This window comes from Daphnia pulex, chromosome 10 (genome assembly GCF_021134715.1).
Source record: "Daphnia pulex isolate KAP4 chromosome 10, ASM2113471v1".
Classification (NCBI taxonomy): domain Eukaryota; kingdom Metazoa; phylum Arthropoda; class Branchiopoda; order Diplostraca; family Daphniidae; genus Daphnia; species Daphnia pulex.
This window is the reverse complement of record NC_060026.1, coordinates 10039262-10056515: the sequence shown is the minus strand read 5'-3', so window position 1 is coordinate 10056515 and position 17254 is coordinate 10039262. Positions and strand designations below refer to the sequence as shown.

The 17254-nt window shown below is 37.9% G+C and overlaps 1 long non-coding RNA gene across 1 annotated transcript; it reads right to left on the bottom strand.

Moving 5' to 3' along the window:
* Positions 1-14598: 14598 nt before the first annotated feature.
* On the bottom strand, positions 14599-15493 carry LOC124204970. Its single transcript, XR_006879171.1, has 3 exons — positions 15350-15493; positions 15031-15237; positions 14599-14964 (listed from the first exon to the last, which is right to left on the bottom strand). It is a non-coding gene; the product is annotated as an uncharacterized LOC124204970 (long non-coding RNA).
* Between the last annotated feature and the right edge of the window lie 1761 nt (positions 15494-17254).

Here is a 17254-nt window from a genome sequence, read left to right as displayed (position 1 = left end):
AGCGTAGCCACAGAAATGAATAATCGTACATGGAAGAAGAACTTAAATAAAAAATGGGGGGGGGGGAGGAGCAGAATAAAAGAAAATCCTTGAAAGGGGTTGACCTTGCAAGAGCGCAAAGGGGAAAGCCAACACGCAGGAGCATTTAAAAAGCTCGCGGCTAGCTGATATCCATAAGGCTTCGAAAACTGGAGTAGGAGAAGGGATGACAGTGGGGCTTCAGATATTTTGGTCAATTTTCCAAATCAACTACTTCTTTAATTTTACGGCATGTCTTCTTTTCATTTTTGCTACACCATGATTTTCGAGTTCGTCATATTTTTCCATCGTGAAAAATAAGATTCCAGAAATCTAGAAGATTCCTTGTAAATGGGCATTTTTGCCCATAACGCGTCTAATAGTTCTCTTCCAGAAATTTCACGGCTATCTTGAATTGTTCCAGAATCCAAAACAAGTCCGTAATAAAGAAAAAAATAATTGTGAAAAATTGACTCCATACGAAGCAACTCTTCCAAAAAATTGCCTTGAAAACAAAATGTTTTGGATAAGTCTGGGAGAGTGGAATCATGTGTAAGTTGGCACCGACCATTTTTCACCCTGTCCCAACCACCCATAATTTTAACTGCGTATTTAGTATTATATAACGAAATGTGTCGTAAACAACTAACTAATGCAAATGGATGTAGTAGAAAGTTGCTGGGATGGTTCATCGCCAAGTAAATATATTTCTTCTCGCGATACACATACACAATTCGGTGCAGGAGGGAAGCTATCAGTTCGTAGACACCTTGGGTGGAGCCAGTAAGAACCAAACTCTGCTTTACGTAACATCGCATCATTGCATAGTGTTGGGTCCTGCCCATCCCGTTTCCAGCATTATTGGACATTTTGAAATATGTTTTTGGGATTTGGCCCTGGCTACAAATATCACGTTACAAAAATTGTTGGGGGAATACTAGTGATGTTTCGTTATTGTGTTTTCCAAACGTTAGCGTTATCAGTTATTTAATTAGAAAATTTGACACTATAAAATCACGTGATTTGATATTAATTTTTTGAAAAACTTTTAGAAAAAAAAACTCGAATTAAAAAAGAAAAGGAAAACTAAAAAGGGTACAGTAAAATGTTGGAAGCGGGATTTTTTTAAAATATACAAACAAATTTGATATTTAGCAGCGCTGCGCTGCTTTAACAAAAAATAACGTCCAAAATAACGTCTGAAAAAGGCCAAATGTTAGCGTTATCCGTTAACTTAACGAACACTCAAAAAGGTCCTTAAACCGATTTTTCACGTTATACGTTATCGTTAACGAAACATCACTAGGGAATACTAACGAAAACTGTGTTGCAGAAGTTTTGTAACATTTCTAAACTATTAAATCACAATGTTACGATAACGACTGAGTTTAGCAACGAAGTGCATGACTGTTTCAAAGTTATCAACGGGAATAGATTTTCTATCCGCAATTCTTGTGACGGGAAAAACGTATGCTTCAACATCAGGAATGTTGTGGTATCGAATGGGTAACGCCTTCAGCTTGTAAGCCAATGTCGGTAACCCGTGTTGGTCACATAGATCGCAGGTACGGTCCTCGGCCTTTTGAAATTGGATGATCAGTTCAAAACAGCCGGTACAGACATGTTCGAAAGGCTATTTGTACGAAGCGTGAACCTCGAACGGAATGTACTCTTTTGACGAAGCGATTTCCTATATTCCTATCATGTAGTCATCTCCGACATGCAAACGGATTTTTTTTTTAAATTTCAAACAATGAGATTGACAAAAAAGAAATCAAATATCAATTGGTAGAATTGATGAGTGTTTGGAGTGGAATATGCGTGACCGAGTGATCTTTCCGTTCCTGCCACTTAAGTGACAGCAGCAATCTGAATGTCTTCCACAACTTCTGGCTGGCATAGCAAAACGTGTCATTTGGGTTCTTCAAATGGTATGGGTCACGGTAAGGACACGCATAAGCTATAGATCCCGGACAAAGGTGTAGACCTGAGGCCTTATCCTTGTTCTTTCCCACTTCTTCCACTGTTTCATTTGAGATTTGACTTTATGTCTCATCTAGTATTTCCTTCTTTATATTTTCCAGGCGAGGATCATCAAACATTTTGAGAAATAAATTTGAATCACATTCCATCCTGTAAAATTAAAAGCCGCTGTTTCTTAATTACATGTCGAAGCTACGTAGGGTCGTTAGAGGTTGCAAAAAGAAAAAAATCATTTTTCGACTGGTGGATCACCATTCGGCTGAATTTCGATGGGCCGAATTGAAAAAAGTTTGTATTTTAAAAAGGCCCCGAGAAACCGCAAATATTTTTTACAGAAAATGTTTGCGGTGACGAGGGGTCCTTTGCCGTTTCAAAAAAGAAGAATTCAATTTTTCGTCTGGTAGATGGATCAAAGTGTTTCTCCAAAGCAACACTGTGTTCGCAAAAAACGTTGAAGTTTGATTTCTTGCTAATGCGTTTCAGTCTTTTAGGTCGACGGTTTTCATGTTTACTTGTTGAAAAGCGTTTGTTTAACTCAGTAAAATAGTGCTTAAAGGCTTAATAGCCTCATAGGGAAGATTTTGTCTTTAATTTTGTGTCACTTCCTTTTTTGTTCTGTTGTCTGTGTGATAAAGAACTTTCTTGATTGCTTGCTTTCCAGGCTAATGTTTATGTTATTCATGCCATCTATGATTTTGTTTTCAACTAAGCTGTCAAATGAAGCTCTGAAATTATTGCCAGACTCTAGCTTACTTGCTTGCTTTTCATGCTATTGTTTATGTTATCAACGCCATATGTGAACGATCTGTGAGCTGTCGAATAATAATAAAAGGTCAAGACAGTATATTGGAAATTGGTTTGAATTGTATGAGTCGCACCAAGTATCGCCACTAATGTGTCAATAGTGGAAAATGGTGTTATTGACAAGAAAACTTATAGTGTCAATAGGTTCCACGCTATTTTGCTATGGTGGTATGGTGTCCTGCCAATAGAACGACGCAGGCCCTCCGACTTCTTTTTCTGATGGGGGCTGCTGTCGCCGGTAGTAAAGTATTGTAAACCCCACTCAAAATAGTTGGGGGTCTGGTATCATGGTGGGCTGGTTGGGAGTATGGCCTGGGGACTGGTGTCCGGTGGTCGCATGACCGCATTCCATTGGACTGAGAACTAATAATTAATAAAAGCTTTGGCGAAATGATAAGGTCAGTTTTCAAAATGTTTTTGGATTTTCTTTGATTGCAAAGTTAGATGCGTTTATTTGTACAAACATTATCAAACGTTCGAACCACTCATCCAGTAATCAATGGCCAACGACATAAAGCGTCAAGGTTTGCTATGCAATTCAAACAAAGAGAAGAATGGCCTATGTATAGTCTTGGCAAGTCTTCCTAGATAGAGGTAGGCTTTTGGAAAATCAATCAAAAGGATGCCTCTTGTAGAAAAATTAAGACAAAGAGAAAATATTGCATCCGTCATGACTTGAACACAAAAGAGTTTACGTAACAGTTATTTAAAATGACATTCGGAGCATTTCTCCTGTCTTGACTGCCAAAGTATAAAATCCAAGCTTTAGAAATGGTTGGGTTTACAGAATTGTTAGAATCTTCACCATGTCTCGTTCAGTAATAATTAAGAGCCTGACTTTTATACACAGTCCTTAATTTAAAAAGAAAAGAAATTTGAATTATACCTCAATTTATGTAATAATATTGTCTATTGACAGTTTGTCTCCTAGAATCTGTATTTGCCGTTTTCAGCCAGCAAGTCTATTCGCAGCAGAGACCCGACCAGAGGACCCAGAAACAGCCTCCAGAGCAAAGCTTGGAAAAATCAAAATCAACTAATCAAGTTAACTTATCCAATAACTGCGTTTATTATTATTCTGCAACCAAAGAAATTTCTTCGAACCTTTATTTTGAATTTTGACGAGATATTTCATATTCATTCACATTTCCCAGTGACCTTGACGACAATCAGTAATGTGTCGACTTCGAAATTGATGACATCCTTTTTGGTTGGATGAAACACGATGTCTATGGTTTTTTTCGTCTCCAGCTTTTAGTTCACAAAACATTTGACGTGCGCTGAATGGTTATCGCTTACAAGCAACTCGAACCTGAGACATTAAAATATTAAATATTTGAAGTTCTGTTATCAGTAACAAGCCTATAATTATACGGTTTTTGTGACTGAAGTCCAATTGGTGAATGTCAAGCATCGAAATGCATATCCATTGACGCCGGTTAAAGAAAAATTAACTTTTTGTTGGTCGACAGTGACACTGATCAAGATGGCAAAGATATTATGTAAAACAAATTTATCTAAGTCATCATACAGTCAAGTAAATACAAATACTACAATACAAACATTTTTTGAGGTACAAGGGTTTTTTGAGGCGCCCCTTCCGGTATATCCTGAGCGGCCTGAAGTAAGTCATCCTCCAACTGACTGAACTGAGGGGTCGGTATGATAGATTGTTCAGATTGTTCAAGCGGCTGAGAATAAAAACTAGAAAACTGTGTTTTAACTCTACATTTTTACACTTTACCCGTGGTACGGGCTGCTTGAGATTGCTGCATGAGCAGCTGATCCATGTTGATTCTTGTGTCCGCTTGAGCTGCTGCAGCTGCTGAAAAAAAACAGCCCAAAATGGTAAACATTGTTTTTTTTTGTTTTTTTTTGTTTTTTTTTTATTTAAGAAATAGGGGACTTAGTATCTGGGCGACGAGGGCAGTTGCAATATTTTCTAAGATACTTATTCTTGATAATAGAACAGCCGTAGTATTTTACAAAACTGACGACTAGATCCTTTAACATAATATTTATAATATTAATGTAATATTTATAATATTAATGTAATATTTAACATAATATTTAACATAATAGGGAATGCATGGAAAATACCAATCCTGTTACCTCTGCGGCAAAGGCATCCACGTTGGCGATATCAATCGTTCTTGCCTCATCTCAACAAAAATCCCAAAAACAAATTTATTTTTTCCCTGAAAAATGGAAGAAAAAGACATGACCTTACCGTTGGTGATGGATGTTGGGATTTGATGCGGGAGCAAAACGGGTAGTGATGTCGAGTACTACATGTCTTCTCTACTCGATACCCGGATTACCCGAGTGAAATCTATTACTACCCGTATAGCCGGGCGCAACTCAAGTGGATCGAGTAGATGCAAAATAATTTTAGAGTTTATTTTTGCACTATTGGTGTAAACTATTAATATTCAATTATTTTCATGTATTTTAATTTTTCATCTGTTCAGTTAAAATCCTCTTGGGTGATTTTTTTCCAATGTTCTGACGTTATTCTCCTGTGCGTACCTCCTATTCCCTTGTCATCCCTGGTTAAAGTTGTCATGTTACTCTTGAATGTTCCTTCATTACTGTCGTCTGCACTTCAAGTACTTTTCTCATTTTCTGATTTTCTCTTCAAAATTAAATGTATACCTCTATAATTAAATATATCAACGAATAGTGTGACCTAATTTTTTATATAATAGTGGGCTTTGATGAAATTTCCTGATGAAGTGTAAGTGCGTGTGATAAGGCACAGAGTAGATGATAAAGGTAAAAACAATTTTTTTTACATAACTGAAATGAATATTAATTCCATTTTTTATAGAGCACTACTCATGTGGTGTCAACTAATGGAAGCTCATTGCCAGGACTGACGCTATTACTGACGTTATTGTTCAAAAAATTATTTCATGACAAAAAAAATGCCACAAAAAAATGCCTCTAGACAGGCCATCGTGCACGGTAATCATTTGACGGAAGGCCGTTCTATGGGGCGTATTTTTTAGTGTGACTCGTTTAGATGTTCATAAGAGATTTATTTTATTTTTTTGATTTTATTCGATTTCTATAGCGCACTTTACAACTACATGATCAAATGACGCTTTAGGTAGAGTCACTCAAGAAAAGATGTTTAATTTGGGTCATTTATAACATTTACTGAACAAATAGGATTTCAATAGAGTTTTAAAATTCTTCAGCTCCGTCATTTTCTTGATGTTATCCGGCAGGTCGTTCCACAGCCTCGGACCCATTCTTGAGAATGTGCGCGAGCCATAGAGCCCAGGTTTTCTTGGTGGGACAGCTAGATCACTAGAAAACGACGATCTGAGGGTTCGTGGTGGGTTGTAACGCTTAATCAGGGATGACAAATATGGAGGGGCATATCCATGCAGACACTTAAAGGCCAAACCTAAACACTTAAAGCTGATGCGCTCGTTGACTGGCAGCCAACGCAGGGTTTTGAGATGGTTGGAAACAGGACCAAACCATTAATGACAGGATTAGACACCTTTAATGAGTAACAGAAGTAGGTTTTATTTAAACGCAATTTTCTTTATTTTATTTATTTTCTTTAATTGTTGTTTCTTCTAGTTGCCCTGGAAAGACATGTCTGTCGTAGGGGATGAACCTTTTTCAGTCATGGCGAAGGGCGTAGGAAATGGACCTGTTCAGCCAAGTTTTCCTCTGGCAGAAGACACTGGTGTAGGGAATAAACCACTCCAGTGAACTGTTTCTCAGGCAGAAGGGTCGCTAGCCTTGGAGATGATCCGTTTCAACCCAGTTCTCATCAGGAAAAAGGTTCTGGTGGAGTTGATGGATAACCCGCTCTTCAGCCTAACTCTCCCATTCCCCAGGAAGAAGGCGCTAATCGATAAGACGGATCAACTCCCTTCCGCCTAGCCCTCCGGGAGAGTAGGTCGTCACCAACCGCTAGTCACACCAAGGCAAGCTGAACTGTTGCTTTCTTGAATGTCTTCTCTTGTTTACCTTCTGGACGAAGACAAAAAATTAATTTGCCCTCGGACATTGGCAGCCAGTACCAGCCGTCTCTCCAATGATGCAGCCAACTATCTCATTCTCCTTCCTCTTATTTGTTCTCTGGGTTTTCTTTTTATTTAAATTTTTCATCTGTTCAGTTTAAATCCTTCACGGTGATTTTATTCCAGTGTTCTGACGTTATTTTCCTGTGCTTTCTCCCACCTCCCATTCCCTTGTCATTCCTGGTAAAAGTTGTCTTTGTATTTACATAGAAAATTGTCCCTCATGGATCTTTCAGTTTAGGAGCTATATGGGCATGACCAAGCTCTCTGCCTTTTTCAGGACGAAAAAAGTTTTTTATGGCAAAAATAATGTTTTGAAACTATGCGAAACTCCGTGTAAACTTGACTTCCGGGATTACTGTCATTTTCGATCAACCGTTACCCCATAGACCCAGACCTACATATATTTGATGACTCGTGAATGTTTTTTACTACTTTAACCTTTTTTTATTCCACTTCTATTTATTTTTTCCCTCGTTTCCTCGTTTCTATGGTTCTCCAATTCCACCAAACGGTTATTAGGACATTTTTAAAAGTTAAGGGAGGGATATCTTGAAATAGCAGTTCAGAAACATTGACATAATTTTTATATGAAAGGGGCAGATGGCGAAATGAAACAAATGGTGCAGTTATAAATCTGCCTTCTTTGATCATCTTAATGTGAAGATGTTTTATGTTACGATCGAAATTAGGTCTCCCCTCATTCTTTATCTATTCCATAATATGTGAATCATGTGATAATACCCTATAAAATGTGCTTTTTTGATTTGATAAAGAATATACTCAATTCTTGAGTTGCAAACAATGGTTTCGCATATTAACACATGCATATTGCTATGTAACAGACGACTAGACAGGGGGGGGACTAGACTGGACAATTTCGATACCAGAAAGAGAAGTGAGAATCTTAGATAAGTCAGCCCTTTTTTCCTCTATAACTCATGTAATTTCATGATGATTTTTTTGTCACTTATAATATTGACATTGAAAACATCCCAGTATTTTTCCCCCCAGTTCATCATCACCAAGACCCGTAACTGCTACAGACCTGTTTGGTACGTGTCCTCTTTTACCCCACTCTTCCCTACCATGGGTATGGAGAGATGGTTCCCACTCTTAATAAAGCCTTTTTCAGTGTTTTACATATTAAGTATAACGAATTTTTGGTTTAAGCAACCGTTTCTTCACAATGTGGGGTTTAAAGGCCTTGTCGCTCTTTTCTAATTATTTAGCTCTGTATTTAATTTTCAAAATTTAGCTTTTAATTATGTGTGCATCATTATCATGCGCACTAATATTGGAAATTTGAAGAATATGTGACTAGCCGTTCTGAAGATAAAAAGTAAAAACATTTTTTGACTTTTCTGATGTAAGATTTTTCAAAAAGCTTTTTGAGATAATTTCTTTTGAAATAATAATAAAAATATTAAAAAATACTAGTGAAACAGAGAATTTTATCCTCTGTCAACTGTATTTAAAGGCGTAAACAGAAAAATAAATTATAGTTGCTTTAAATATATTTTGTGTAGACTTCCTTGTTGGGGCTATTTCTGCCTTTCACCGTAGGGCTAGTTGGCTTATGGAAAATTCCATTGCTCAGAATAACTGAATTTTTGAATTGTCTCAAATTACTTATGGATATGAAAAACTAACCAAGGCAATTATATAAAAACCAACCTGAAAAAATAAATTGTTATTATTATGATTCATTTTATCAAAATCGAGGTTTCAAATCAACGATAAAGTACTTCCATTTCATTCTTTTGTCAAAACCTCAGCCAGCTATTGTTTCAAATTCACTTCTGACTTTCGGTTTTTCAGGTCATGAACTAAAATGATACCTTGAAATGAAATGAATACAAAAAATAAGTAAAAAATGTACTTAGTTCACTTGTGAATTTTAATCAGCTTACCATGAGCAACTGTGAAATACAACGATTGTGTGTGTCAAAACTTCATCTAACATCCTAGATCCTATAATTCCACAAAAAACTCCTTTTGGCCGAAGTTCCTTCCCGGTATTTAAGTAGTTTAACATATACTGAGCAGTCGATAGTCCATGCTAGATTGATAATCGGTTCATCGTGATAGAGAGTGGGATCAATAATGTTTTACCCACTTCAGAATCTGAAATCAATATCTATAGAAGCGATCAAGTATTTTTTTTTGTAATTTTTAAATTATGATTCTAATAAGTTCTATTTTCATTATTTTTATGGGAGCAAAAAGACTTGGAGCAAGATTAAAAAACAAGCGACTGTTGACGACAGCTCTTGTTTGTCAACAGATTTCGCCACCTAGTAATAATAACTCGCAAATTAAAAAAGCTTTAAAATAGCCGAAAATTTAAAAAGGAACAGAAAACTAAAAAGTAATAGTGAATGTATTCTTTAAACTAAAAGTGTTATTCTACAATTTTCTTTTTATGAACTGTTATCAGTTGAATTGTAAGTTGTTAAAAAGAAAAGATATTCATTTGATTAACGAATTTTATTGATTTAGGAAAAACATATATGTTGTATCGATTACAATACTCGAATTAACGCTTTTCAGCTTTTGCGTGTGAAACGTAGACGCTATTGATACAGTTTAAATTTTTCGGCTGTTGTTCTGCTCCATCTCAATGTTTTTTCTTGAATTTCTTTTTGCCAGTAGATCAATTTCTTGTCTGGTTTTAGCTTTTTCAAGTGTTGTTAAGTGAGACTGGGAGGGATGGGAATAATTTTCAAGTCACAACTTCTACGCACTCTCGAGATACCCGTATAGAAGGCGTCGTAGTGAATAGGTCTCGTCGGTGCTGAATTTAAATCAAGAATTATTTTTTTCATCGTTTTTCCTTGAATTTTTTCATATGTGATTGCGAAAGCTTGTTCAACTGCATGCGGGCGTGTATTGACTTTTCCGGTCAACTGATGCAGATTGCAAGGTCTTACTTTCAATTGTTTTCTCCTGTTTGCATCAGTATCGGCAGGGCTACTCTACCTAAAATAAGTGTTTCATTGTCCGCCCAAGTATTCTGATTTGCAGAAGGAACGAGAACGTTGATGGTGTATGGATTTATCTGTAGTACTACCACTTCTTCTGGTTTCGAAGTTACTATTTGCAATGTAGCTATTCGTATTTCTTCCTCATCTTCTTCTTCATCGAAGGAAATGGACTTGTACGTTACGGATGTCCCGTTGGCCAATCCTTTAGTTGGGTTGATGTTTTGAGTCAAGAATCCTGGTGCACCAGCCACAAATATCCCCCATAGTCCACGTTCTTGTTTGAATAGTAGATCAATTTCTTCTATACTCATATTGGTTGCTCTTTCTCCCGAAATGGGTAAGCGCCAAACAAGGATAGGAACACGACGCACTTTAGCAAATATGACAGCCATGTCATAGTTGAGAGAGCTTCTTAACAGTTCAGAACCCACCGTTGATGGACGTATTTCAGGTGACGTGTAGTGCATTAGGTTTCGTTGATCTACCACAGCGCAAAATAAAGATTTTGCTCCTATGGGCTGCATTTGATAGGCGTCAAAAGGATAGGCTTGATAGGCACGACAAAATTACTGTCAGTCCTCCAAACGGAAGATCCAAACAACCTAGTTATCGTTTTTTGTAAAAATGAGTAATGAATAGTTTAATTTGTGACGTTATACATTACAAAATTGTAATTGTACTAACCAGTTATTTCTTTCAGACGTTGATCATTGTGTGCTAAACCAATAGGTCCCAGCATCGAAGCCTCGTTGATAAAAAAAAAATTGCTTTCCATGAAATGTGATTCGCGCAGCAGCCAGCTTTATTCGTGACATTGGTGTCAACTTTGCGTCGGTGGTCATATCAGAAGGATTCACCCTAAATCCGAACAAAGAATGGATTGTTTGCCGTGGAGGTATATTAGCAGCTGCGGATCCAGTTGGAGCGCATACGACTATTCCGTCACCGAAAGATTCCGCCAGTTTTTGTAGGGCAATGATGGTGTGTGTTTTTCCGACTCCGTGGCCACCATACAGAAGCACTAGTTTTGGCTGCGGTTTAAGATCGCTTTTTAGTTCTTTCAAGTAATTCTCCATTTTATCCAACAGTCGTTGTTGTTGATAGTTGTAAGGGCATTTTTTTGTAATGGGATCGCGAATATGGAATGCCTTTTGACTGAATTTTTCTGCCCCTGTCGAAGATTCAGCTATATTATTTTTTTTTCAATTCCGATTGAATTTTTTTGTTAGTTTGGTAGTTTTGATCCCATGTAGAAACTTGAAGCAGGAAATTATTCTCATTATTTATGAGTTGTCTATGAAATCGGCCATAGTTTTATCATGTCGAGCCTGATCAATTAAACTGTCCTCGTCGATGACACCACATGCAGTACGGAAAGAGTCGATATCTTTCGTCGCTTGATCTTGTGCATTTCGGTCCATGAATTGAGGTGCTTCTTCTTTACTGATGCGTTGCTGAAAATCACCTGACCAGTCAGGTTCTCCGTTCATGTGTGTGCTGCTTTTGTTTCGCCAAACCGTCATAATCCTTTTATTTTTTGGGTTGATCAACAAATTCCGTGTCACATTTTGAATGAGTTTGTCTCGAGAACGTTCGAGAAATGTGGGTGCTCGTTTTCCTCCGTCACCATTGAGTTGCTTCATGAATTCCACGAGTCCTATCCAGGTAGGATCAAAGTTCGGTAGTAGGGTCTGAATATTCCACGGGAAAAATGCGGTTATAATATAGCAAGCATACTTGTCTGCTTCTTTTAACCAATTTTTAGTTTGATTGGCCGGACGTGGTCCGGGATAGCGAGGAGGTGGTCCTCCTGCAAGCACGGGCGTTTGTTGAAGCGATCGCGATCGTTGTGTGTGGGTAGTGTGAAGTGGATGTCTTTGATCTAAATCAAACGTTTCATTTCTTTTCCGACCTTTCTTATCTGACGGTGAACTGTTCTCGTAAGAAACGTTAGAAATCTTTTCATCTACTGATGATGAGTTACTTTTTCCCGATGTAGAAACTCGTTGTAAGACTACGGTGATGATTCCTGTATACTCATAGTAAGACAGGTGTTGTAGATCTCCATTCCGGAAGGCGTAGTGAGTGTGGTGAGCAATTGAAGTTGGTTTGCCATTGATCATGTAAATTGGTGCACTACTGTATCGAGGTGTTGCTGACGAATCACGGACGCTTCGTGGAATAATGGAATCTTCACAGTCTTCTAATGCAGTTCTTTTATCCTCGTTGTTATCTTCTTCAGGCAGTGTATTACTCTTTTTATCAAAATCAATTTCATTTGAATCCTCATTACTTTCCTCATCGGACGACGATTCTTTCAGTTTTTCTCCCAAGTCATTTTTTTGTTTCACATGGTTGGGGTGGGGCGATCGCTGCGCGAATGAAGCAAAAGCAATGAGTCGTCGAACTGAGAAAAGATGGCATATTGAGCAGATGAGCAGCGGCTTGAGTAGCCGATAGCTCAATTTTTCCTGAAGATTGTTGATGACTCGTTGGGGAAAATGTGTCGCAGTTCGTTGAGAAAATCCAGAATTCTCAGCTATTTACCGATGAGTCTTAACGTGTTTAGAGCATCGTTGATAACTGTCACTGAGTTGGTTAAGGCAACTGAATCTTTCGTCATATATTTCAATAAATAAAATAGTATGGATTTCGCTTGTTCAGCACCTCCTAACAAATACGCTGCCGTATTACTCGCTAGCACGGATGTGATGACATCATTAACTTCTACGATGGATCCATTTCTTGCGACGAGGGCACGTTTGATGTCTAGTTATTTCGATTCCGGCAAGCGTCGTAAACGTTCAATTAAATCTGCCGGCCAGGTTCCGTCATCGACGTCTTTACAATTGTTTGGTAATTCCCGAACAGCTGGTCGTTTAAGTTCAAAAATAATACAGCGCGTGTCCTTCGGTGGTATTGGATGCATACCGAAATCACGTTCTGCTGCTGAAAGATATGGTGGAAAATCAATTATATTGCATGCACACACGTTTCCATCAATTTCTTGCAATTGTGTGCAGCCTGTGCTTGATATTAAATTGGACGGTTTTGACAGGCGACAGCTACCAACGTCCGCGATATTTTCCGGTCGTGCCACTCCTACTCGAGGTTTTTTTTTTGGCAAGTCTTTCGATGAGAATGAACTTGAACGATATCCATTATCTGATATAATCGTTTAGATATTGCTGGTGCGAGGTAGGTTGAGTTGCGAAATAAATTTGGCGTGGAATTTTGATTTTTTCTACGCGTCCATGAGATACTCTAAGTGAGCCTCATCGGGCATCACGGCAACATGCATGCTATCTAGAACTTTAGCAACTTCATCCACTAAAAGGGATTAGGACTCACTTTCTGTAAGAGATCAGGGGTCAAAGCTGTTCCCCATATGGCGCAATGCGCATGCAGAGTTCCTCTACCTTTTACCTCGGTCACCGAAAAGGCGGCGGTGACTTTTCCAAACACTCCGTCATTTCTACTTGATAATGGTGTTGTTTCTTGTTGTTGACGATAATGGTATCCCGAGTAATTCGCTGAACAAATTTTCCATCATCAACTTGAAAATAGTCACGCTGGCGTGCGGACTTTCAGTGACCAACTTATGTATCGCCAAATGAGAGATGTAAAATAATACGTAACAATAATACGCATTTAAATTGCGTAATATGCATTTGGTTTTGCAGGGGATTTAACGTTGCTTATAGATGGGAAGGCTATTCGCAAAGTCATCGGATGATGGGTGTAATCAGGAGACACTGTTAAAAACACAGAGGGTGTGCCATAACGTTGCGTTATTTCACAAAGACTTGTCATTGCGTCATTTCTCTCCATTGGACTGAACGCGACATGTTTTCCTCTCATTTGAATATAAGAAGCGGTAGACTTTAGAATATGTAGAGCATCCTTTCCAAGAGGATTTTTCACAGCTCGTTCTGAAGTCTGATGAAATTCTGCGTTATTCACCAAGTTTTCAAATTTTTCAAAAGCCTTTGGGGTGTTTTTTACTCGCAAGCTGACTGAACACGTAGCTTCATCTCGTCAACGCTAATTCGATAAGAAAAAAAATTGACTTTCTCTTGCCATTGCACCAGTGAACTGATTCATGTAATGGCTGTACAAATCGTGAGTCAACGAATGGTTTCCTGGAACACCGAGAAGAAACAAGTGTGGAAATGCTCCAAGAATCAGTCTGTCGTTCTCAGTAAACTCGTTCAAATGAATCGTGGAGGTTTTCATTGCTGGTATTGGATTAATGACGTCGTGTATTTGCTGAAAAATTTCTGCCCGTTCGTCGTTCACTTTAGGAAGCCAATAGATTACCGCACTGTCTGTAACTAGAATGGGAGTCAAGATTGCCACTTTTGATGACGGTAATAAAGTTGTGCACTCGAGGTTTTTCACTTCGTCTGGAGAATTCTCATCAGCGCCGTTCGAAGGATGCATTCTCACACCGGCAATATCAGATCCAAGCGTTCTTTCAACATTGATGGATTGATTATCCGTTTTCCCGACCGAGGGAAGAAAAGGGAGGAAAGGAAAGTCTGGTCCCCTATTTTTTTCATTCTTTCCTTTCCTCCCTTTTTCTTCCCTCGGGCACGATTTCTTCGAAAAGCCTATTCGCATGCCACATGGGGCGAGCAAATTAAAAATCTCCTGTTCACGACACCCCTTCACACTGCAACGTGCCGCTAAGGGGTCGGCTTGACCCATACCTTTGGATCTTAATAAGGTCTATATAATCAATTTGTTGAATGGCTTAAGGAAAAAGAGGTTATATTTATATGGCATTAAAAACAGCATATGCAGGGTATTTGACTAGCCGGTTGGATATAGTGGGTTTTTGTTAAAGGGAGCACATAGTTTATCACCAATTGGTGGGTATTTATTGCAAGATAAAAAGGTCCATTTATCGGACCAAAAATATAATTTTCAGACGAACACCCTATGCCAAATTCATCACAATTTGGATGACGACCTTTAAATAAAAAGGGGAAAAAACGTACCACATACAGCATCATCTTCATCGTGGGAGTGGGACAATGAAAAATCAGCAATGGATTCAGAAATGGATACTTCTTCAATTTCATTTTCACGGTGTTTATGTGTCAAATCATGAGGTGTTTCCACTAAATAACAGAATTAATCATTTGTATTGTAGCAGTGGAGAACAAAATTTTATTATCAGATTTTACTTGACAGAGTTTCAAGTTTTTTCTAATGTTGTGGAGAACAAAGGTGTTCATAATTGTTATTAGTTTTAGCAATTTGATGCTCTTCAGCAGTTTGGTTTTCTCTACGTAATCTCTGTTTTTCTTTTAAAGAAATACGCCTTGATTTCTTTGGATGAGGAACAACAGTTTGACTATCGTATAATCCTTCCCTCAACTTCTTCTTCAAGCCTGTATGTGTATGAAAAACCAACAACAAAAATTAATTAACTTAATTTCTCCAATTAATTTGTAAGCTAACTAGAACTATTAAGCAAAAATATTAAAAAAGCATCAATTTTACCGTCGGTAACAGTATCCTGGTTACTTTCAAAACTGACTGAATCAATAATTTTCCGTTTCGCCTCTAATCTTAAACTTCTCATTTTTTATTCTCAAAGCTCAAACCCACTGATAATAACAAACTAATAAACAATGTAAGCAGACGACAGTACGTAGTACGACACACATAGGGGGGTGGGTGGAGGGCGGGTAGGCCCCCCAGTCGAAAAAAACGACACCTCCCCGTCATATCCCCCCTCCAAAAAAACCAACCCCCTTCCCAACCAACCCCCCGCAAAAAAAGAGCCCATTCCCAACCACCACCCTAAAAGAAAATCAACCCTCTTCCCACTCAACCCCCGCCACAAAAATCGACCCCTTACCCCAATCTGAACCGCAAAAACGAAAAAAAGTGGTTTAATCGACAACGCACACGATCCGCTGAACGGATCGGGATAATTTTATTGTCAAATTGTTCTTTTTATCAAGCACTTCACCTGCCCACCACGGACAGGATCCAAGGGACAATTTGCACGAAACCCGCAAATTGTTCGAAAACCCACCCTAATAACACCTAAAGGACCCTCTTGGAAGCCAAGAGGGAATAAAGAAAATTTAAATGTTTCACAGGTTAAGATTTGTGATTCACGGATGTGAAGATGACTATTTGCGTCTTGCAACGTTTCTCAACATTTCTAACAACAATTGTCCACCAAAGTTTTGGATTCCTTCCAAGATAATGTAATAAAATGGGAGATACCAGTCAAAGTTAGGTATGTATTGTTAAAAATAACATGTTTTATTCACACGATATTTACACTAAGGCAATGAGAATTTTTGGGTCGGATAAAAGAGTTGAAAATGTTTGAGATTGTAATAACATGCCAGCTGGTAGAGGCCTTGACGGATTTATGACTGGACGATCAGGAGAAAGACGAAACTGTCCAAGATGGGTCCAGTCTCCCCTATTTAAATTGGAATGTCCACTTGAAATCTACATATTTTTTAATGGGAAAAATGGAGGATGCCATCCCATTCATTAATGCTCAGAAAAATCTTGAGTTATTGAATTGGCCACAACGTCCACTACTGGGTGGATTATTCTTACATAATTTATTCATATGAAAGGCTTGGGAGAAGCATAACCTTAGATCAGTTGCCTCCTGGTTTTGAGGTTTTCATAACAAAAAGGATTGACGATAATGGAGGCCTTTTTGGTTGCTTCACCAATTTTATGCAGCAGAACTAAATCTCAACAAGATAAAATTCCCGGTCAATTAATGTATGGACACCGCACCCAATATTTTATATCTGCTGGTAAAATTATGTCGAGTTGATTAGTAACCCACCAAATACCACGTGGATTTCCCAGCCTTTTTACTTCCCTCTCACTTTAAGCCATTGAAATTTGAGTGGCAGAAAAGGGCGAATTATTGGGCAAGATAGAAACCCAACAATCAAAGTCAATGTAAAAAATGTTGCTCATCAAATGTGTAATGGTTGACGGAAAATACCTTTGAAGTATAGTCAAAATAGTTTTAAGTTTTTTATTTTGTGCCCTTCGAACCCTCAGGCTATAAGTTATCTTTACTTTGTATGAATTTAAAGATTTGTTTTAAAAGAAGATTATCAGAAGAATTACTAAGTGTGTCACGGACTTTCAAGAGGTTGAGAGCATTAATACATCAACAGTATATTGAAACGGACAAAAATTATAAAGTCTGATAAAATTACTGAGTTTTCTGGGTCTTTTTGCGTTCATGCAGAATCAAATTTAGAAAATGATCCCATTAAACGTAAAATTATTTAGCTTATCTTTTTTCACATCATTAAAATTATTTTTGAAATGAAAAATTGGACATCATGGAAATTCTAGCAGAATTTGAAAGATCACTTTCGGCAGATGAAGTTGGCATATTCGTTTCGA